At 51.1% G+C, this 16946-nt stretch overlaps 1 long non-coding RNA gene and 2 other non-coding genes across 3 annotated transcripts; 1 reads left to right on the forward strand and 2 right to left on the reverse strand.

Annotated features, from left to right (window-relative positions):
- Window positions 1-633: 633 nt before the first annotated feature.
- On the reverse strand, window positions 634-4587 carry LOC143678675 (uncharacterized). Its single transcript, XR_013173399.1, has 3 exons — window positions 4316-4587; window positions 2796-2929; window positions 634-1390 (listed from the first exon to the last, which is right to left on the reverse strand). It is a non-coding gene; the product is annotated as an uncharacterized LOC143678675 (long non-coding RNA).
- Window positions 4588-8478: 3891 nt separating this feature from the next.
- Window positions 8479-8552, reverse strand: TRNAN-GUU (transfer RNA asparagine (anticodon GUU)). Its single transcript has one exon. It is a non-coding gene; the product is annotated as a tRNA-Asn (tRNA).
- A 527-nt stretch (window positions 8553-9079) lies between these two features.
- On the forward strand, window positions 9080-9151 carry TRNAH-GUG (transfer RNA histidin (anticodon GUG)). The gene has a single exon. It is a non-coding gene; the product is annotated as a tRNA-His (tRNA).
- The last annotated feature ends 7795 nt before the right edge of the window (window positions 9152-16946 follow it).

Below are 16946 nucleotides of genomic sequence, written 5' to 3' on the forward strand. Positions count from 1 at the left end.
ATGGCAGTTACGGAGGAAAGCACTGAGCTCCATACGTAATTGCTTCCGCCTGGATTCCACATGGCCAGCTCCAGGGTCAGGGAGTGGGGAAAAGGGAAGAGAGCACACGCGCAAAGCAGGAAAGTATTGTGAGTATTTTTACATTAAAAAGTATAAGGCAGGTTTCTGGGAGGCCAGGTCGTTAGTAGACTCACCTTGATTTTCTAGGGTTAAGTATTCCCAAGTCTGCTACGTTCAGGAGACAAATTTGAGATGAGTTATAGATAAAAAAATAAGTGAACTGGGGTGGGCCCCAGTGGCTCAGCAGGCAGAGTTCTTGCCTGCCATGCCAGAGACCCGGGTTTGATTCCCAGTGCCTGCTCATGCATAAAAACCAAAAAACTATCTAAAGCTTCTAGATCAAAATAAGGGAGCATATATTTACTATTCTTGGTTAGGAGAGATTTCTCAGAAAACACAAAAGAAAAAAAGATAAACTGCATTTCATCAAAATTAAAAATAAAAACACTTAAGCACATAAAACAATTACATAAGAAAATGAAAAGGCAAAAGAGATTGAGGGAAGTTATTTGCAATACACTTATTTGCAAATGACTCAAATTATGAATATATTTTAAAAGCTTGGTACAATTATTAAATGTACTATTATCAATTGTAACAAATGTTCGCCATGAATGCAAAGTGTTGACAATAGTGTGGTGTGTGGGAAGCCTGTGTTTTATGCATGATTGTTCTGTAAACCCACAACTTCTCTAATAAAGAAAAAAAAATACACGCAAGAAGATGCTTTAAGAACAAGTCAAGCCACCAACAAGAGGCACTCAGGCTCCTGGGAGAAATGGCTGTTTCTAAGACTGGGGCAAGCAATAAACAAAATGAGCCTGGAGCATCTTGCGGTGCCAGATAGCACTCTAAATCATCAGTAACAACGACAACTAAATAACCGGCAAGGGTGGAGATATGTCAAAGGGGCACAGAGGTCAGCTGAAAGAGTGCCCAATGGCCAAAGCTGGAAAAATTTGAGCAAGAAAATAAATATGGTAGTATTAGATTATAACCCCAGATATAAGATAAACACCTGAGTCCATAGTGATATAAGTAAATGATTGAGTATGTAAATAAATGTGGGCTCCTCATACTGACTTTCTACGAAAGAGGAAGGATATGATGTGATAAGAATGACAATTTACCTCCCAAACTCATAACCCCCGTCTAATCACACACACGCAAATCCAACAAATTCCCGTTGAAGGACATTCTTAGAAACAGCGGACCAGCACTCCTCAGAACTGTCAAGGTCATCAAACATCAGGAAAGTCTGAGAAGCTGTCACAGTCAAGAGGAGTGTAAGGAGACACGACTAAATGCAATGAGGCTTCAGGGTGGGATTCTGGAACAGAAAAAGGGCAATATGTAAAAACTAAGGAAATTTGGATAAAATACAGACTTTAGTCAATAGTAATATATCAATTTTTTTCATTAATTGTGACATATGTACCATCGTAAAGTAATATGTTAATAGTAAGGGAAACTGGGCATGGGATACATGACAATTCTGTGTACTATCTTTTCAACTTTTTCTGTAAATCTTAATCTTTTCTAATGTAAAGAGTTTATTTTAAAAGTTAAAAGTCAAGTCAATTGAAAGTGAACAAAACACTTATAAGGTCTGTCTTCACAAAAGAGGATTTTCTTAATGGCGAAAAGGCATAAATAAAGAATCTCAACGTCGTTACCCATGTGGGAAACACAAATTTAAACCACCACAGTACACTATTGCACACCTGTCAGAAGGGGTACAATTTAAAAGGCAAAGAACACCAAATGCTGGCAAGAATCCGGAGCAACTGTGCCTCTTGATACGAGTGTGCAGGTCAGGTAGTGCAACTGTATGGGAAAGCTGTTTGACAATTTCTACTAAAGTTAAAATTTATTATCCCATGACCCAGCAATTTCACTAGTACCGAATGCCAAAAAAAAAAGTCTATGTTCACAAACTAGAAATAGTCCAATTGTCCACCTACTGTAAGGCGTTCACACCTTGGAATAACACGCAACAATAACTCTACAATGAAACACGGACAACTGCATCTCGATAACGTTATGCTGGATGGAGAAAAAAAACCAAACCAGACACAAAAATATGTTCATTCATGTGAATTTCAAGAACAGTCAAAACTAATCTATGAGCTGGAAACCAGTGCGGCACCTGCCTAAGTGGAGTGGGGTGGGGCTGACCGCAAGAGGCCAGAGGCTGCGGGAAGGTTTCTGTGACTTGACCCTGGTGATGGTTACTTTTGTCAAAATTCATCGCGCTGCGCACTTAAGATTGTGCATTTTACTTGATATGAATTATATAGAATAATTTGCCGTTAGTCCAAAAACTGGGGGATGGAAGACAGTTTCGAGTTCAGATTGTATTGTATTTATCAGATATTATTATATTGCATCTATCAAATTTTATTGTAAAATTAAGTGTTGAATGCAAACTCTCATCTTGCCTCACTTCCCATTTCACCTAAGAAGGTCCTCGGGATATTTGAAATACAGAAAGTCAGGGAATGAGCACGTCCTCCCGCCAGCAGAAGCTGTTGAGTGGGAGGTATCATTGGGGATATTTCCCCCAGGCTCAGCATGGAGCAGCATGAGCAGCCCAAGCCTGGGTCCCAGCTGCGTGGACCCGGGTTTTCTCCTATTCCTTAGGACAGGGACTTGGCGGCGGAGCAAAAGCCCCAGGCCCTGCCGTGACTCGGATCCCAACCGAGGTCGCTGCGGCCACAACGCAGAGTACTGACCACGATATGATCACGGCGCGCCACGGCCGCCCGCGGGGCTGGCTCCGGTCCTTTGACGTGGAAACGATCACACTCTTTTACTCCCTGTCGCGCTGCTGTCCTCCTTCCTGCCCTTCCCGCACTTCCTCCTCTTCCTGACGCGTAATAGAAACAGTTTGCAACCACCTGGGGTGCAGCCGGTGCCTCGCCCGCCGCTGCACGGTCTGACTGCCCCAGTGCCGCCTCCCTGCTTGCCCCGCTTTCTCTAGCCCGGCTCCTCTCGCCCCCCCCCCCCCTTTCTCTAGCCCGGCTCCTCTCGCACCCCCCTTCTCTAGCCCGGCTCCTCTCGCACCCCCCTTCTCTAGCCCGGCTCCTCTCGCACCCCCCCTTTCTCTAGCCCGGCTCCTCTCGCACCCCCTCCTTTCTCTAGCCCGGCTCCTCTCGCCGCCCCCCCCCCCCTTTCTCTAGCCCGGCTCCTCTCGCCGCCCCCCCCCCCTTTCTCTAGCCCGGCTCCTCTCGCCCCCCCCCCCCTTTCTCTAGCCCGGCTCCTCTCGCACCCCCCTTCTCTAGCCCGGCTCCTCTCGCACCCCCCTTCTCTAGCCCGGCTCCTCTCGCACCCCCCTTCTCTAGCCCGACTCCTCTCGCACCCCCCCTTTCTCTAGCCCGGCTCCTCTCGCACCGCCTCCTTTCTCTAGCCCGGCTCCTCTCGCCGCCCCCCCCTTTCTCTAGCCCGGTTCCTCTCGCACCCCCTTTCTCTAGCCCGGCTCCTCTCGCCCCCCCCCCCCCTTTCTCTAGCCCGGCTCCTCTCGCACCCCCCTTCTCTAGCCCGGCTCCTCTCGCCGCCCCCCCCTTTCTCTAGCCCGGCTCCTCTCGCACCCCCTTTCTCTAGCCCGGCTCCTCTCGCCCCCCCCCCTTTCTCTAGCCCGGCTCCTCTCGCACCCCCCTTTCTCTAGCCCGGCTCCTCTCGCCCCCCCCCTTTCTCTAGCCCGGCTCCTCTCGCCGCCCCCCCCCTTTCTCTAGCCCGGCTCCTCTCGCCCCCCCTTCTCTAGCCCGGCTCCTCTCGCCCCCCCCCTTTCTCTAGCCCGGCTCCTCTCGCACCCCCTCCTTTCTCTAGCCCGGCTCCTCTCGCCGCCCCCCCCTCTTTCTCTAGCCCGGCTCCTCTCGCCGCCCCCCCCTCTTTCTCTAGCCCGGCTCCTCTCGCCCCCCCCTTCTCTAGCCCGGCTCCTCTCGCCCCCCCCCCCTTTCTCTAGCCCGGCTCCTCTCGCACCCCCCTTCTCTAGCCCGGCTCCTCTCGCCCCCCCCCCTTTCTCTAGCCCGGCTCCTCTCGCCGCCCCCCCCCCCTTTCTCTAGCCCGGCTCCTCTCGCCCCCCCCCTTCTCTAGCCCGGCTCCTCTCGCCCCCCCCTTCTCTAGCTCGGCTCCTCTCGCACCCCCTCCTTTCTCTAGCCCGGCTCCTCTCGGTGCCCCCCCCAACGCCGACCACCCAGCCCCTCCGCAGCGGGCCGTGGACGAGGTCCAGCGGCGCAGGCGACACACTGCAGACCTTCCCCGTCGCCCGGCCCCACCGACGTCTGCACGCTCCGAAGTTAGTTAACCGGACGACAGGCATTTAAAACAGAACTTCCCCTTTGAAAACCGTTGCAATGCTTCCATTCTCAGGGTGCCTTAAGGACCCCACGAAGGACGGCGATGTACTGATTGAACACGTCTTGACTGAGCGGCCGCCCCGGACTCCTGCCCGCGGGGAGCCCCGAGCCGCCCGGGGGATCCCCGGTGGGGAAGCCTCCCTCCCGGGGGCGGCTCCGTGGGGCCGGCGGGCCCCTTCTGGCCCGCGCGTGTCCTCCCGCCGCCCAGCCCGGCAGCCGTTCCCGGCCAGGAGAGAGGAGGCGGCGCGTGAGGGTTTGCGGCCCGGAGCCCCCAGGGCGCCCCGCTCCCTTTGCACCCCGCTCCGCTGGCCCCGAGGCAGGCGAGGGTCAAGGTCCAGCCGTTGCGGACGCGGAATCTCGGGCCGCCAACCTGGCGCACCGCACGCGGCAGCGCGTCTCCCGAGGCCCCGAGGCCTCGCGCCACCCGCGGGCCCCCTGCTGGCAGCCGGCGCACAGCGCGTGGTTGGCCGGCCGGGTGCGGTTGGGTGGCGCGAGGTGGGCGGTTAACCGAGGCTGTGTGCGCTTCTCAACTTCTCCGAGGTGTTTCCTGCAGTTTTTCCTCTGCAGAACCCCATCCAGCGGAAGGATCAACCTTCCTTATCCTTCCCCATGAAACCCTGCATACCCCACGCCTGACAGCATCGAAGGGCCATCCCACTTCCCCAACCCGATTCTCCCAGGAAATGTTGAGAGCGCACAGGCCTTCAATGTGGAACCCTGAAGCAGAGAAAACGGGAGACCTAGCGCGATAAAAATCCCAATTCTGTCTTTTATAAGGTTGAATTTTGTAACTTCGACGTTTTGTGCCTCAATTTTTCATTTGCAATATGAGAGACACCAGTGTCCTATCTCCAAGATGCACCTGGATTTAGCACTCTATTAATAATGTGATTAGAACAGTCTATATCATTAGAATTGCCCTCTACATTATTTTTGACAGAGACCTTTATTCCAAAGTTTGTGCATTGTTTGACCCCTTTTTATATTGGTTTTGAAGTTAAGCTGGTTCTATGGTTCTTATACATATATCTTTACTTGCTATATCATAGTGTTTATGGGCTGTTAACTTTACTAAATTCTACAAATTAGCTTTCCGTAGGAGCTGTACCAACTTATATTCCAATAGTTTTTCCACCTCTATAAGTGTCTCTTCCTTCATATGACTTGCCAGCAATTTGAATAAAGGTATTTTAAGAACTTAATTTATTTGCTAATTTGGTATTACCACCCAGAGGTAGGAAAAATGGAAAGATGCAAATAGAGGGCTTATAGCTTCCATGAAAAAATTTTCATCCGTAAGTCAGAAATGAAAACACAAAAATACAAAACTGACAAGTTTATATAAAAGAGGGTGGGGGAAAAAACATTTTCATAAATGTTAAGAATATGACTTGCTACATCTCCTTTTTAGCTCAAGAAACATGAAGAAAGACACACCTCAGCACATTCATAATCAAATCGCTCAAATCCAGTGAAAAAGAGAAAAACTGAATGCAAGTGTCCCAGGTCTGTAGGGCAGGCTGCAAGCTGGTAACTACAATGAAGTCTGCAACGAACTCTCAGGAGAGGCTGGCTGGACAACTGTGGGGACGGAAGGTCCAAGGTCTGCAGGGCAGGCTGTGAAGATGGTGATTCCGATGAAGGGTCTGGATGAACTCCATGGGAGAGGCTTGCTGGATGAAGCAGGAAGAGTGGCTATCTCTTCTGAATCCTCCTTAAAAGTCTTCTGGTGGTTAGATTTAACATCACTCAGTGCAGAAGACACCCCCGTTAGCTGATTACAAATGCAAACAGCTGTGGATGCAGCCAACGTAATCATGATTTAAGTCCATGAAATGTCCTCATAGCAACAGACAGGCCAGTGCTTGCCCAACCACATAACTGGCCACCACCACCTGGCCAAGTTGACACATGGGTCTGACCATGACACATGGTGAGCATTTCCACACTGATTTCTGAAGAGTATGTAAATGAGAAGGATGAAGATGGATTTCTGTATATGGCATATGCCTTTCAGGAGACATTTGGAATGAAATTGTTGATGCAAGGCTAGCAAATGCTTCTTTTGTAAAATTGTTTCAACTCTCACCAAGGGAAAAAAAGAGGCAGGTTGCCGACTGAGATTGATCGGTTCATCTAATCACAGGTTATCAGAACAGTGGCCTTCCCTCCTAGGAGTCTCAGGAGGTTGTCTCTGCATCTCAAAAACAGAGAAACGAACTCCAAAGGAGCACATTCAGCATCGGAAAACTGTATTCCTTAACCTAGGGCACCTTGTTGTCAAATTTTAGAAGTTTTGAAATGAAATTCTTTGTCCTCTAAGCTTCCAATAATATGGATCTTTGAGTTATTTTAATGCTCTTGTTTTCCCAATAGAAATTTGCAATTCAAATAGTAATTTAAAGACATTCAGGGAGACATTAAGTCTTCTCTTTAGGTTCATAAAACTTTTAATAGCAGGGTTTCCATTAACTAGAGACATCTGCATCAATGGATATTGAAGCATACTGGTTGACAAACATGAGCCCCTTGAAAATCATTTGCCACAATAGTTCTGTGGCTGGTGTTGGATTCCTAATTCTTGGCCATTCAGTGAAAAAGAATTCAAGGGCACAGCACAGATAAAGAAAATTTATTATGTACACATGCAGAAAGGTACGCAGGTGCTCTCGCAAGAGGACAGCGGTAAGAGGGGAGGGGCCCCGGCACTGCGGGGCAATCTACTTTTATAGGTTTGTGTTCCTTTTGTAATTTTTATTAACTATTTTACTGCCCTCCTCTTTCCCTCCTTTGTTGATACTTGGGCATAGATGACTCACTCAGGTGGGGTTGGGTGGCCCCAGGTGCTATCTATTGCCGTCCTTCTTAGCGATAGCTTTCTCCTTGACGCCTGACAGCTTCTTGGGATTTGCCCATTGCTCATCAGCAAGCCACCGCCCGAGTTCTAATGCTGCCTCAGTCGGCACAAAACAGTATGTGGGGGTGTACAAAACAACTTTGAACTGCCCTTCAAGGGTCCTGACTCCCATAGGATGTGTGCCAAGTCAGGTCTCCCGCAGTGTTAGGAAGTTTGATAAACTCCAAGGTGCTACTTTTTGGGCCCCAGAGGAAAATAGAATGGTGTCTAGTTTTTTCCCCCCTAAGAACTCAAACTAATGCTTGATACGGCAAATAGACAAACAGCTGTATTACCTTCATTCTTCAGGACATTGGTAGAAACTGTAGAGTACTAAAATTTGGAAGCATTAAAATACAGATATACTCCCTTCTAACTTTTGGCTTATAGCTTGCTAGAGATGATTCATGTAACCTGTTAAGGGCCCAATTAAATATGTTACTAAAAATTTCTTACATTTTTAAGAGCACTTACTAATGTTAGGTGAAACAACCATCAAAATTTCCCCACCCTTGGGCCACGGTGGCTCAGCGGCAAGAACGCTTGCCTGCTATGCCGGAGGACCCGGGTTCATTTCCCGTGCCTGCCCATGTAAAAAAAAAAAGATTAAAAAAAAAAATTTCCCCACCCTTAAGTGCATGTCAGTTAGGAAATATTAACGTAAAGAATTAAACATCATATTTTTATTTGATAGGGTAATGAAAATGTTCAAGGTTCAATTGTGAATGGACAACTATATGACACTGTGAACCATGAGTAAGTGTACTTTGGATGATTATATGGTATGTGTATATATCTCAATAAAAATGTCTCTAAAGAAAAACAATATGAAATATAACAAGTACAGTCACAACAATACAATTTCAGTGTAAATACAAAATACGATTCCTAACTGAAAAAAAAGGCTTACCCATGTTCCAAGTTCAACCTAGAATAAGTGACATGAAACTTCCCGCTGAAAAGAAAAGGGAGGGGAGGAAATAATGGCAGAATCAGACCCGGGAAGAGGCGGCTCTCACAGGAGATCCTGGAGGTCTGGATCTCTTTTGGGGGGTCTCTCTCGTGAGACTGGACACCTAGGGGTTAAACGAAGCGAGGCCTCCCTTCCCGGGGGGTCTTTACCGGAGAGAAGGTCCCACACTGCTCATTTTAAAATGGTCCGCACGTCCCTGGGTGGGCTCGAACCACCAACCTTTCGGTTAACAGCCGAACGCGCTAACCGATTGCGCCACAGAGACGCGGCTACCGTGCTGTCGCCGGCTCCCAGACAATGCAGAGGCCACCGGCCACCAGCGGCGCCTCGCCCACGCGGAACGACGCGCGGCCCCGTGACTCGAAAGCCACGGGCAGACCCACGGCGGGTTCCTCCACGCGGTGGCCCCTGCGCCCTGGGCGGTTCCGAAGCTCCCACCGGCCGCGTGGCCTCCGCCGCGCCTCCCCAGCCACCCAGGCGCCCTCAGCCCAGCCGCGGCAGGAGCGAGCGAGGCCCCGTGCGCCCTGCGGCCGCGTCCGGGACTTCTCCTCGGCAAGCGCCCGCCCCAACTCTGCCGGCAGCTCAGCGCAGGCCGAGGGCGCGGGTCCGCGAGGACCGGGAAGAGCCGCGAGCCGGGACTGGGCCCCTAGGGCTGGGGAGGCGGGGCGGCCGGAGCTGCGGCGGGCCCCAGAGGGAGCGGACAGGACTCGCCGTGGCAGTCACCGAGGCCGCAGCCGGGCCGTGCGCTGTCTAAGGGCGCGGGAGAGGGCCGGGCTTCCCGGGCCGTGGCGCGCCGTGATCGTATAGTGGTCAGTACTCTGCGTTGTGGCCGCAGCGACCTCGGTTCGAATCCGAGTCACGGCAGGCCCGGGGCCCTCGTTTTGAGGGGCTCGGCTCGGTATCTCGTCCAGCGCTGGACTTGGGGACCCGAGCCACGCGCGTTGTCCGAGCGAGAGGGCGTGTGGGGGTCCCCACGAGCAAAGCGCCGCGGGCCTTGCCTCCCAGCAGGGGCTTCACCCGGCGGCTGCCTTTTTTCTTTTTAGGGAAATGAGAACCGAGTCTTCACGTGTTTACGGAGGCAGCGAAACACCTTGCCGTGGACTGTGTCTTCGGCCCCGTCCCCCAGTGTTCATGCAACAGTGACTTAGTCAAGTGTAATTCACACAGAGGAAACGCACAAATCTTTAGCGCAGCTTACGGGACTTCGAAGAACGTAGCCATCGCCCGGACGAAGTTGCAGAAGATTCCGTCGGCCCGGAACCGTGGGCTGAGGCCCCTCCAGGCAGCGCCTGCCTCGCCGCCCCGTTAACCGCTGCCCTGTGCGCATCGCCGTGTGAGCGCGGCCTCCTCTCGGTTAACCGCCGCTCTGTGGCCATCACCTGGTGAGAGTGGCCTCTTCTCAGTTAACCGCCGCTCTGTGCATCCCCCGGTGAGCGCGGTCTCCTCTGGACACTCACTGCCCCGCGTCTCGCTCGGCCCCGCCCGGTGGACACGCTGTTGCGCTTACCTCGACTGAACCGCGGTGGGTGTGCGTGGGCTCCGGTGAGTGAACCCTCCGGCGGAGGAGGCGGGGGGTTGCAGTGGTGCCGGCTGTGAGGAAGCCTTAGGATATCTCGGGTGACTCTGGTGGACCAGTGCGCTCGTTTCCCGCGAGCGGACACCAGGCCCGGGAATGCCGGGCCGCGCGGACCTGGGCGTCGTTTCTCCTTCAGCAGACGCGGCTCAAGGGGTCCTAGAAAGGCTTCCCACCCGCGGCAGGAGCTGCAGCCGCGCCGCGTCATCGTCGGCTCTTGGGGGTCCCTCATTGTGACAGCACACTGCCATCTCGTTGTGGTCTTAAATTCGTGTTTCCCTAATGAGGGATGAAGCTGAGCATGTTTTCTTAAGCCCTTTTAGTCATTTAGAAATTCTCTTTGCCCGCTTTTAATTGGCTTGGCTTTTTGTTATCAAGTTCTGAAAGTTTGCTATATATTCAAGATTTGAGCCATGCTTCAGATAAGCGTCTTGCAAATATCTATTCCCATCTGGTGTGTGGCTAGCTAGCGCTTACACTTTCTTCTGGTGATTTGTGATGAGCAGAAGATTCTAAACGTGATGAAATTGAATTTGTCTCCCTTTTTCTTTATAGACTTAAATTCTTAAAAATTTGAAGCATCAGACCTTTTTAAGAAATCTTTCTGCCCCAGCATTGTGCATGTATCCACCTAGTCCCATAATTTCCTATCTAGGAACGTAAGTGGTTTTCGCTTTCATTTTAAAATCCTTTGACGTCTCAACATGGCAGCTAGCCATGTCTTGGCCCCCCAGAAATTTCCAGGTACGGTGAAAACGTTCAGAGCAGTTGCCCGACAGCTAGAGGCCCCACGCCTCCCCACATCACGCGCCCAGCCCCCATCTTCCTCTTGCTCTTTCCTTCTCCTTCTCTGCAGCTTGAGAGACACCCCCCCCCTCCAAAAAAAATCCTGAAACAGAGATGCAGAGAGACTGGGTCTCAGCCGTGCTCAGGAATACAGGCTCTGGGTTGGAAATCTACTTCAGGCCTGGTATGGCCTTGACTAAGCATATTAAAGATTAAGTGGCACGATGTGTCATCTGTACGTCCACCCGTGAGAGCCTCGGCTTCGTGCTGCTGCTGACAGATACGCCTGGAGTGGGGAAGCACTCCATCAGTGACGTCATCAGCCCAACACCCAAATCGTTGTCACTGGTCTCTGCGTTGCTTCTTGACAACCACTGCCCTGACTTTGCCACTTAGAATTAGTTGTGCTGCTTCTAGAACTTCACGGAAGTGGAATGGTGGCATCTGTACTCTTTGTGTCTGGCTTCTTTCTCTCTGCATAACGTCTTTTATATTTGTCCATGTTGTCAAGTGTATCAGGTGTTCACTCCGTTTTTCTTGCTCAGCTCTATCCCATTGCATGGATGTACCGTAGCTTCTTTAACCTAAATTCACTGGATAATGGACACGTGGGTCATTTCCAGTGTTGGATATTGTGAGTACATCTGCTTTGAGCATCCTTTCCACCTGTGTTTGGGGACATATTTTTTCAGCTTTCTTGGGGGAAAAAAAAGCCTAGGTAAAGAGTTGCTGGCATTGTATAAAAACTGCCAAAATGTTTCCCAGAGCAGTTGGACCCACTTGCCTTCTCACCAACATCGTGTCTGAGCTGCAACTGCTCCACAACTTCACCAAAATTGGGTGTTTTCAGTCTTTATAATTTCAGCCGTACAAACTGGCAGTAGTGCATCTCAGTGTGTTCTAGCATCCATTTCCCTAATAACTAACAATGCCGAGCACTCTCTCATGCGTTTTTGTATGATGCTGTATGTGTTTCCTTCTTTCTGAATTATCTCTACCTTTTTTACCTGTTTAAAAAATTGGGTTGATATTTCTCCATCAGATTGAAGGAGCTCATTATGCAGGTTTGTAGTCAGATGTGTTTTGTGAATATCTTCCCCCTCTCTGTGTCTTGCCTTTTCCCTTTTTAAATCGTGCCTCTCAATAAGAAGATATTTTTAATATTGATGTGTCTAATTTATTACTTCTTTTATACTTACAGTTCCTGTGTCCTGCCTAATTAGCCATTGCCTGCCACCAGTAACAAAGTATTTCTCTTCTCCCTATATCTATATCCAGTTTTTTCAGCACCATTTATTGAAACGATGTCCTTTCCCCATCCTGACTGCTTTTATTGAAAACCGATTGACCAGCTACGTGTGTTTCAGCTTCAGACCTTTGAACTCCACCCACTGCTCTCCTTGTGTGGCCTGATGCCACCGGCACACCGCCTTGTCTGCCGCAGCTCATAGGAAGTCTGGAAGTCAGGTACTTTGCATTTTGTTCTTCTTTTCCATGCAAGCCAATACATTTTGAATTATGGAAAAGAAACCCCACATAAGCACCGCAGGATCTGCCGGTCCATAGCCAACAATCCCTGAGGAGAGTGGAGGGTTGATGAAGAGTCAACATATCTGCAACATTTAGGATTGAATCTTGATTTTTCTGGGAAAAAAAAGAGCTAATTTTCAGGCCTTTGATCTTAGGAACAATATCCTTTAATTATTTCTCACCCTGGGATGTGCAAAGTCGGTGTGACTTACACTTCCCTCTTCTCTCAAGGGAGGGGGCATCCTAGGGAGGGCTCTGATTTGTTAAGCGGTGGTTGGTTGATGCCACACATATTGGGGGGGAGGGCTGAAAGAGAACGGGGGAGAGGCTGGGATAGGGAGTGGGGAATGGAGAAGCTAGAATCAGAATCATGGTTTTATGCCCAGCAGTGGCTGTCAGATTTTGGAGAAAGAGGAGACTGGATGGGCATATCCAGGGAAGATGAGCTTTAGTGGAAACAGCAGATATTTAAAAGCCTTTTATGACATCTTTCATTTGTTTATATATAATTCTTCTTTCCCGTCTTTGTAAATATGGCATAGGTGATCTTGATGCATTTATTCTGTGCGTTTGATTTTTTTTTTAGAATGCATATTTGAATAAAAGTGACCAATATAGTTCATTTGTGAACCTCCTAGATTCACTAGAGTAACTTATCCAGAAACCTACAACTTTCAGATGTGTCCCTGGACTAGATAAGTCCTGAAACCTAGAGGGCCCAGTCTCTCCGGAACATCAGATAGTTCCATGTTCCTACCCCATATTAGTGACAGACCCTTCCATCATGAGAAAGTTAGAACAGCCATAGCCCAAACACCCCTAAAGAGAGGGATGGAAAGATTAAAGGTGATGGTGGAGTTATTCAGAGAAGGTAGGATTTGACAAATGAATATGAGTGCTGAATCATTAAATTGACATCTCTTTTAGTCTCCAGTATCTTAGAGCAGCTAGAAGTATAAAACTAAAATTTGTGGAATCATAACCCATGACAAACTCTGAAATATGTTCTACAACTAACTGTGCTGCTGTGTTTTGAAATTTATTGCTTTTTTGTATATATGTTGTTTTTCACACACACACGAAAGTCGATTGTGATGATAAAAATCTGAGCCCTCTAGCCTCCTATATTCTGGAGCAGCTAGAAGGGAAAATACCATAGAATTGTATGGTGGCCCACGACAAACTCTGGGATCTGTGCTGTAACCACTTGTTGAAGAGTGCTTTGAAAGCCATTTCTTTTTTTTTTTTTTTTTTTTTTAATTTTTTTACATGGGCAGGCACCGGGAATCGAACCCGGGTCCTCTGGAATGGCAGGCCAGCATTCTTGCCTGCTGAGCCACCGTGGCCCACCCTTGGTTTTTTTATTTCTCTGCTTTGTATATTTGTTATAGTACACAATTAAAAAAAAGTTAAAATTAAGGGGTGTGTGTCTGTGACAGTTTCACAGACGTAGCTTTCCCTACTGCGGTGCGTTTCTTGTTTGCTCACACCCAATCCTATCTTCAGACCCGGCAGCTGGAAACCACAGGTGTTCAGTTGTGCCCTGGGAATCACGGAAGCCCTGGGCGGGGAAATTAGCTGCTCCCGTGGGAAGCGTGGAGGAGCCGGGCCCTGGCCTCTGGCGGTGCCTCGGGGAGGCGAGGGCGGGACTGGGCTCCCCTTCAGCCCCCGCGGAGGCGAGGTGGCCTGGGGAGGCGTTACCGCCGCGTCGCGAGGGTCTCCCCTGCTTTCCCTTTGATCCCTCTCCCGCTGACCCTCTCGCAGCAGGAGAGGGGCCCCAGCTTGGTGGTGGTGTTTGGTTCGGTTTTGTCCCGGTCAGGACCCGTTGGGACCCCTCGTGGGCAGGACGGGGGAGACAGACGGTGTCTCCTACGTGGCCCTCCCCGTTCGCGGGAGTCGAGGCTGAGCCAGCAGGGTCCGCGGGGGAGGGCGGCGCTGCTGGGGGCGGGAGGCGGAGGGGAGGGCGCCGCTGTCCCGGAGCCCCTCGTTGCCGCCTCTGGGTGCGGGGAGCCGAGCGCGGGGGCCCTGACGCTCCTGCGGACCAGGCCCTTTCGGCGGCCGGGACTGCGGAGAGGCTGGGAGGCGCGTGCTGGGGGCCCGGCCGTCTGCGAGACCACAGCTTCCTCACCCAGCCTGTCTGGGCAGCAGTGGCCGGAGAAAATCCGGAGTTCAGGCCCAAGACTCCTTGCTGGGGGAGTTTTCCCCCAGGCCGACTCCCCTCGTCGCCGTAGGACCCCCACTTTTTATTTTTTAAATTTTTATTAATAAAACAATCACCATACGATATGAACATTCTCTTTATTTTTCATCACATAGTTGCATATTCATCCTCATGATTATTTCTTAGAACATTTGTGTCAATTCAGAAAAAGAAATAAAAAGAAAACAGACAAAATTTCATATGTACCAAACCCCTTACCCCTCCCTTTCATTGATCACTAGTATTTCAGTCTACTCAATTTATTTTAACATTTGTTCCCCCTATTACTTATTTAGTTTTCATCCATATTTTTTACTCATCTGTCCCTGCGGTAGATACAAGAAACATCAGACACAAGGTGTTCACAATCACACAGTCACAATGCAAATGCCATATCATTATACAATCACCTTCAAGAAACATGGCTACTGGAACACAGCTCTACATTTTCAGGCAGTTCCCTCCAGCCTCTCCATTACATCTTGACTAACAAGGTGATATCTATTTAATGCATAAGAATAACCTCCAGGATAAGGTCTCAACTCTGCTTGGAACCTCTCAGCCATTGACACTTTATTTTGTCTCATTTTGCTCTTCCCGGTTTTGGTCAAGAAGGTTTTCTCAATCCCTTGGTGCTGAGTCCCAGCTTATTCTAGGATTTCTGTCCCACCTTGCCAGGAAGGTCCACACCCCTGGGAGTCATGTCCCACGTAGAAAGGGGGAGGGCAGTGCTTGTGTATTGGCTGAGAGGCCACATCCGAGCGACAAGAGATTCCCACTTTTAAATTCTGAGGCTGGAGATGCGGGGTCCAGGCGCTTGCCCCCTTCTCTCCAGGGTGCCCCCTACCCTAACCTGGCCCACCCGCCTGCCCCCGCCACCGTCTCTGTACGCGCCGCCGCCTCGAAAAGGCGGATCTGCAGGTTAGTTCTGAGCTGCAGCCGCGACTGCCGCTTCGCTCCTTGGCTTTTACCCTCGCGAGCACCGCGGTGGCCCGGCGGAGCGCTTGGCGCGTCGTGCGGCCTCGCCTATGGGAGAAGGAGGAAGGGAAAGAGCTTTGGGGGACGATTCCTGCGCTGTCGGGTGAGGAAGGTGGGTGGGCGGGAGCCGGAGCTCAGGACCCTGCCATCTAGTGCCCGGAGGGACCAGCAGAGCTGGCCCCAGCGTGTCACTGGTGGTCTAGCGGTTAGGATTCGGCGCTCTCACTGCCGCAGCCCGGGTTCAATTCCCGGTCAGGGAACACGTTTTGCCCGCGGTCCTTCCGCCCGCAGGATCTTCCTTTTCCCCTCGGCCGTCTGAGCCTGGCGGGCCGCAAGGGCCAGATGGCAAGAGCCTCTGCAGCCACTCCCAGCAGTGCTAGTCGGAGGGGAGGTAGTTGGGCCGCGTCGTAGGACCCACAAGGCCTCCCCTCCCTCTCCGAAAATCCAATTCCTTGGTTCCATTTGCTCGCAGAGACGGGTCCAATTACGGTGCCTGCCCATGCAAAAGCAAAAAAAGAAAGAAAGAAAAAAGAGATACAGAGTTACTGTGGGTAGAAGATTTAGAATGGAGCCAGGAGATCATTCTGAACTTTATTCTTATGCTTGTCTCAGCCACACGTCACAAAGTGCCAAAGTATGCGAGCAACGGTATTACTGAAACCCCTGAGGACACTCGGACACGGTAAAAAAAAAAAAGCACAAGATCAAGGACTCAGTAACCTCTGAACCTGGAGGACATCTGGAATACCCCAAACACCGACCAGTCACCAACGAATTACCTAATCTCTTCCCGTAAACATCCTTGTCTCTTAAATGCCAAGAGAGGCAAGTTTCCGGTTGCTGCCTCAATCCGTGGCCCCCGAATTGCAGTTCTAAGACCCGCAATAAATGCCTTTGCTGCCTGCCAGTAAAGCGGTGACACTGCTTAGCAGACACGTGGAGGAGGTCCCGGGGGGGGGGGGCCCCGGACTCGGGCGGTGGGAGGAGGCCAGCGAGGGTGAGGTCCTCCAGGCGGGGTGCCGTCCGATGTATGACTAATGAGGCGCTGCAGGGCCGAGACAGGCAGCTTGTGAGTTCTGCAGGTAAGGAAGATACGACCCCACCCGTAAGGATGGAGGGAGGGAGGGGACGGGGAGGGGATAGGGGGAGGGGTCGGGGAGGGGGGAAGGGGGAGGAGGGGGTGAACCAGGTGAGACGGCCGAAGCACCTGGATCAGGGGCTCGGGCTCCAGGAAGCCTCCGTGCGGCCCCAGGCTACCGGCTTCCTCCTTCCTGGAAGAAGTCCCTTCTTTCGGATCCCGGCGACATCTGGGAAAGTTCTCCTCCATGCCCTCCCGCCAGACACGTCCAATTTAAGGCTCTTTAGCCTGCCGGCGCAACGAAAACCCGCGGGGCGGTCCCACGAACATCGCTGCGGCCCTCAAGTGGAAACTTGAGCCAGAACCGGACCAGGCTCCGGACCTGCCCGGGGCTGCGGGATGGAGGTGTGGCCAGTGCGGCAGGCGCGGCGAGCGCAGCGGTGGGAAGCGTGCCCAGGGGCGGGAAAATAAAGACAGGAATTGAGCCTGCCCGCCGAGGACTGTGCCCAATGCC

Source organism: Tamandua tetradactyla, chromosome 4, assembly GCF_023851605.1.
Source record: "Tamandua tetradactyla isolate mTamTet1 chromosome 4, mTamTet1.pri, whole genome shotgun sequence".
NCBI lineage: Eukaryota > Metazoa > Chordata > Mammalia > Pilosa > Myrmecophagidae > Tamandua > Tamandua tetradactyla.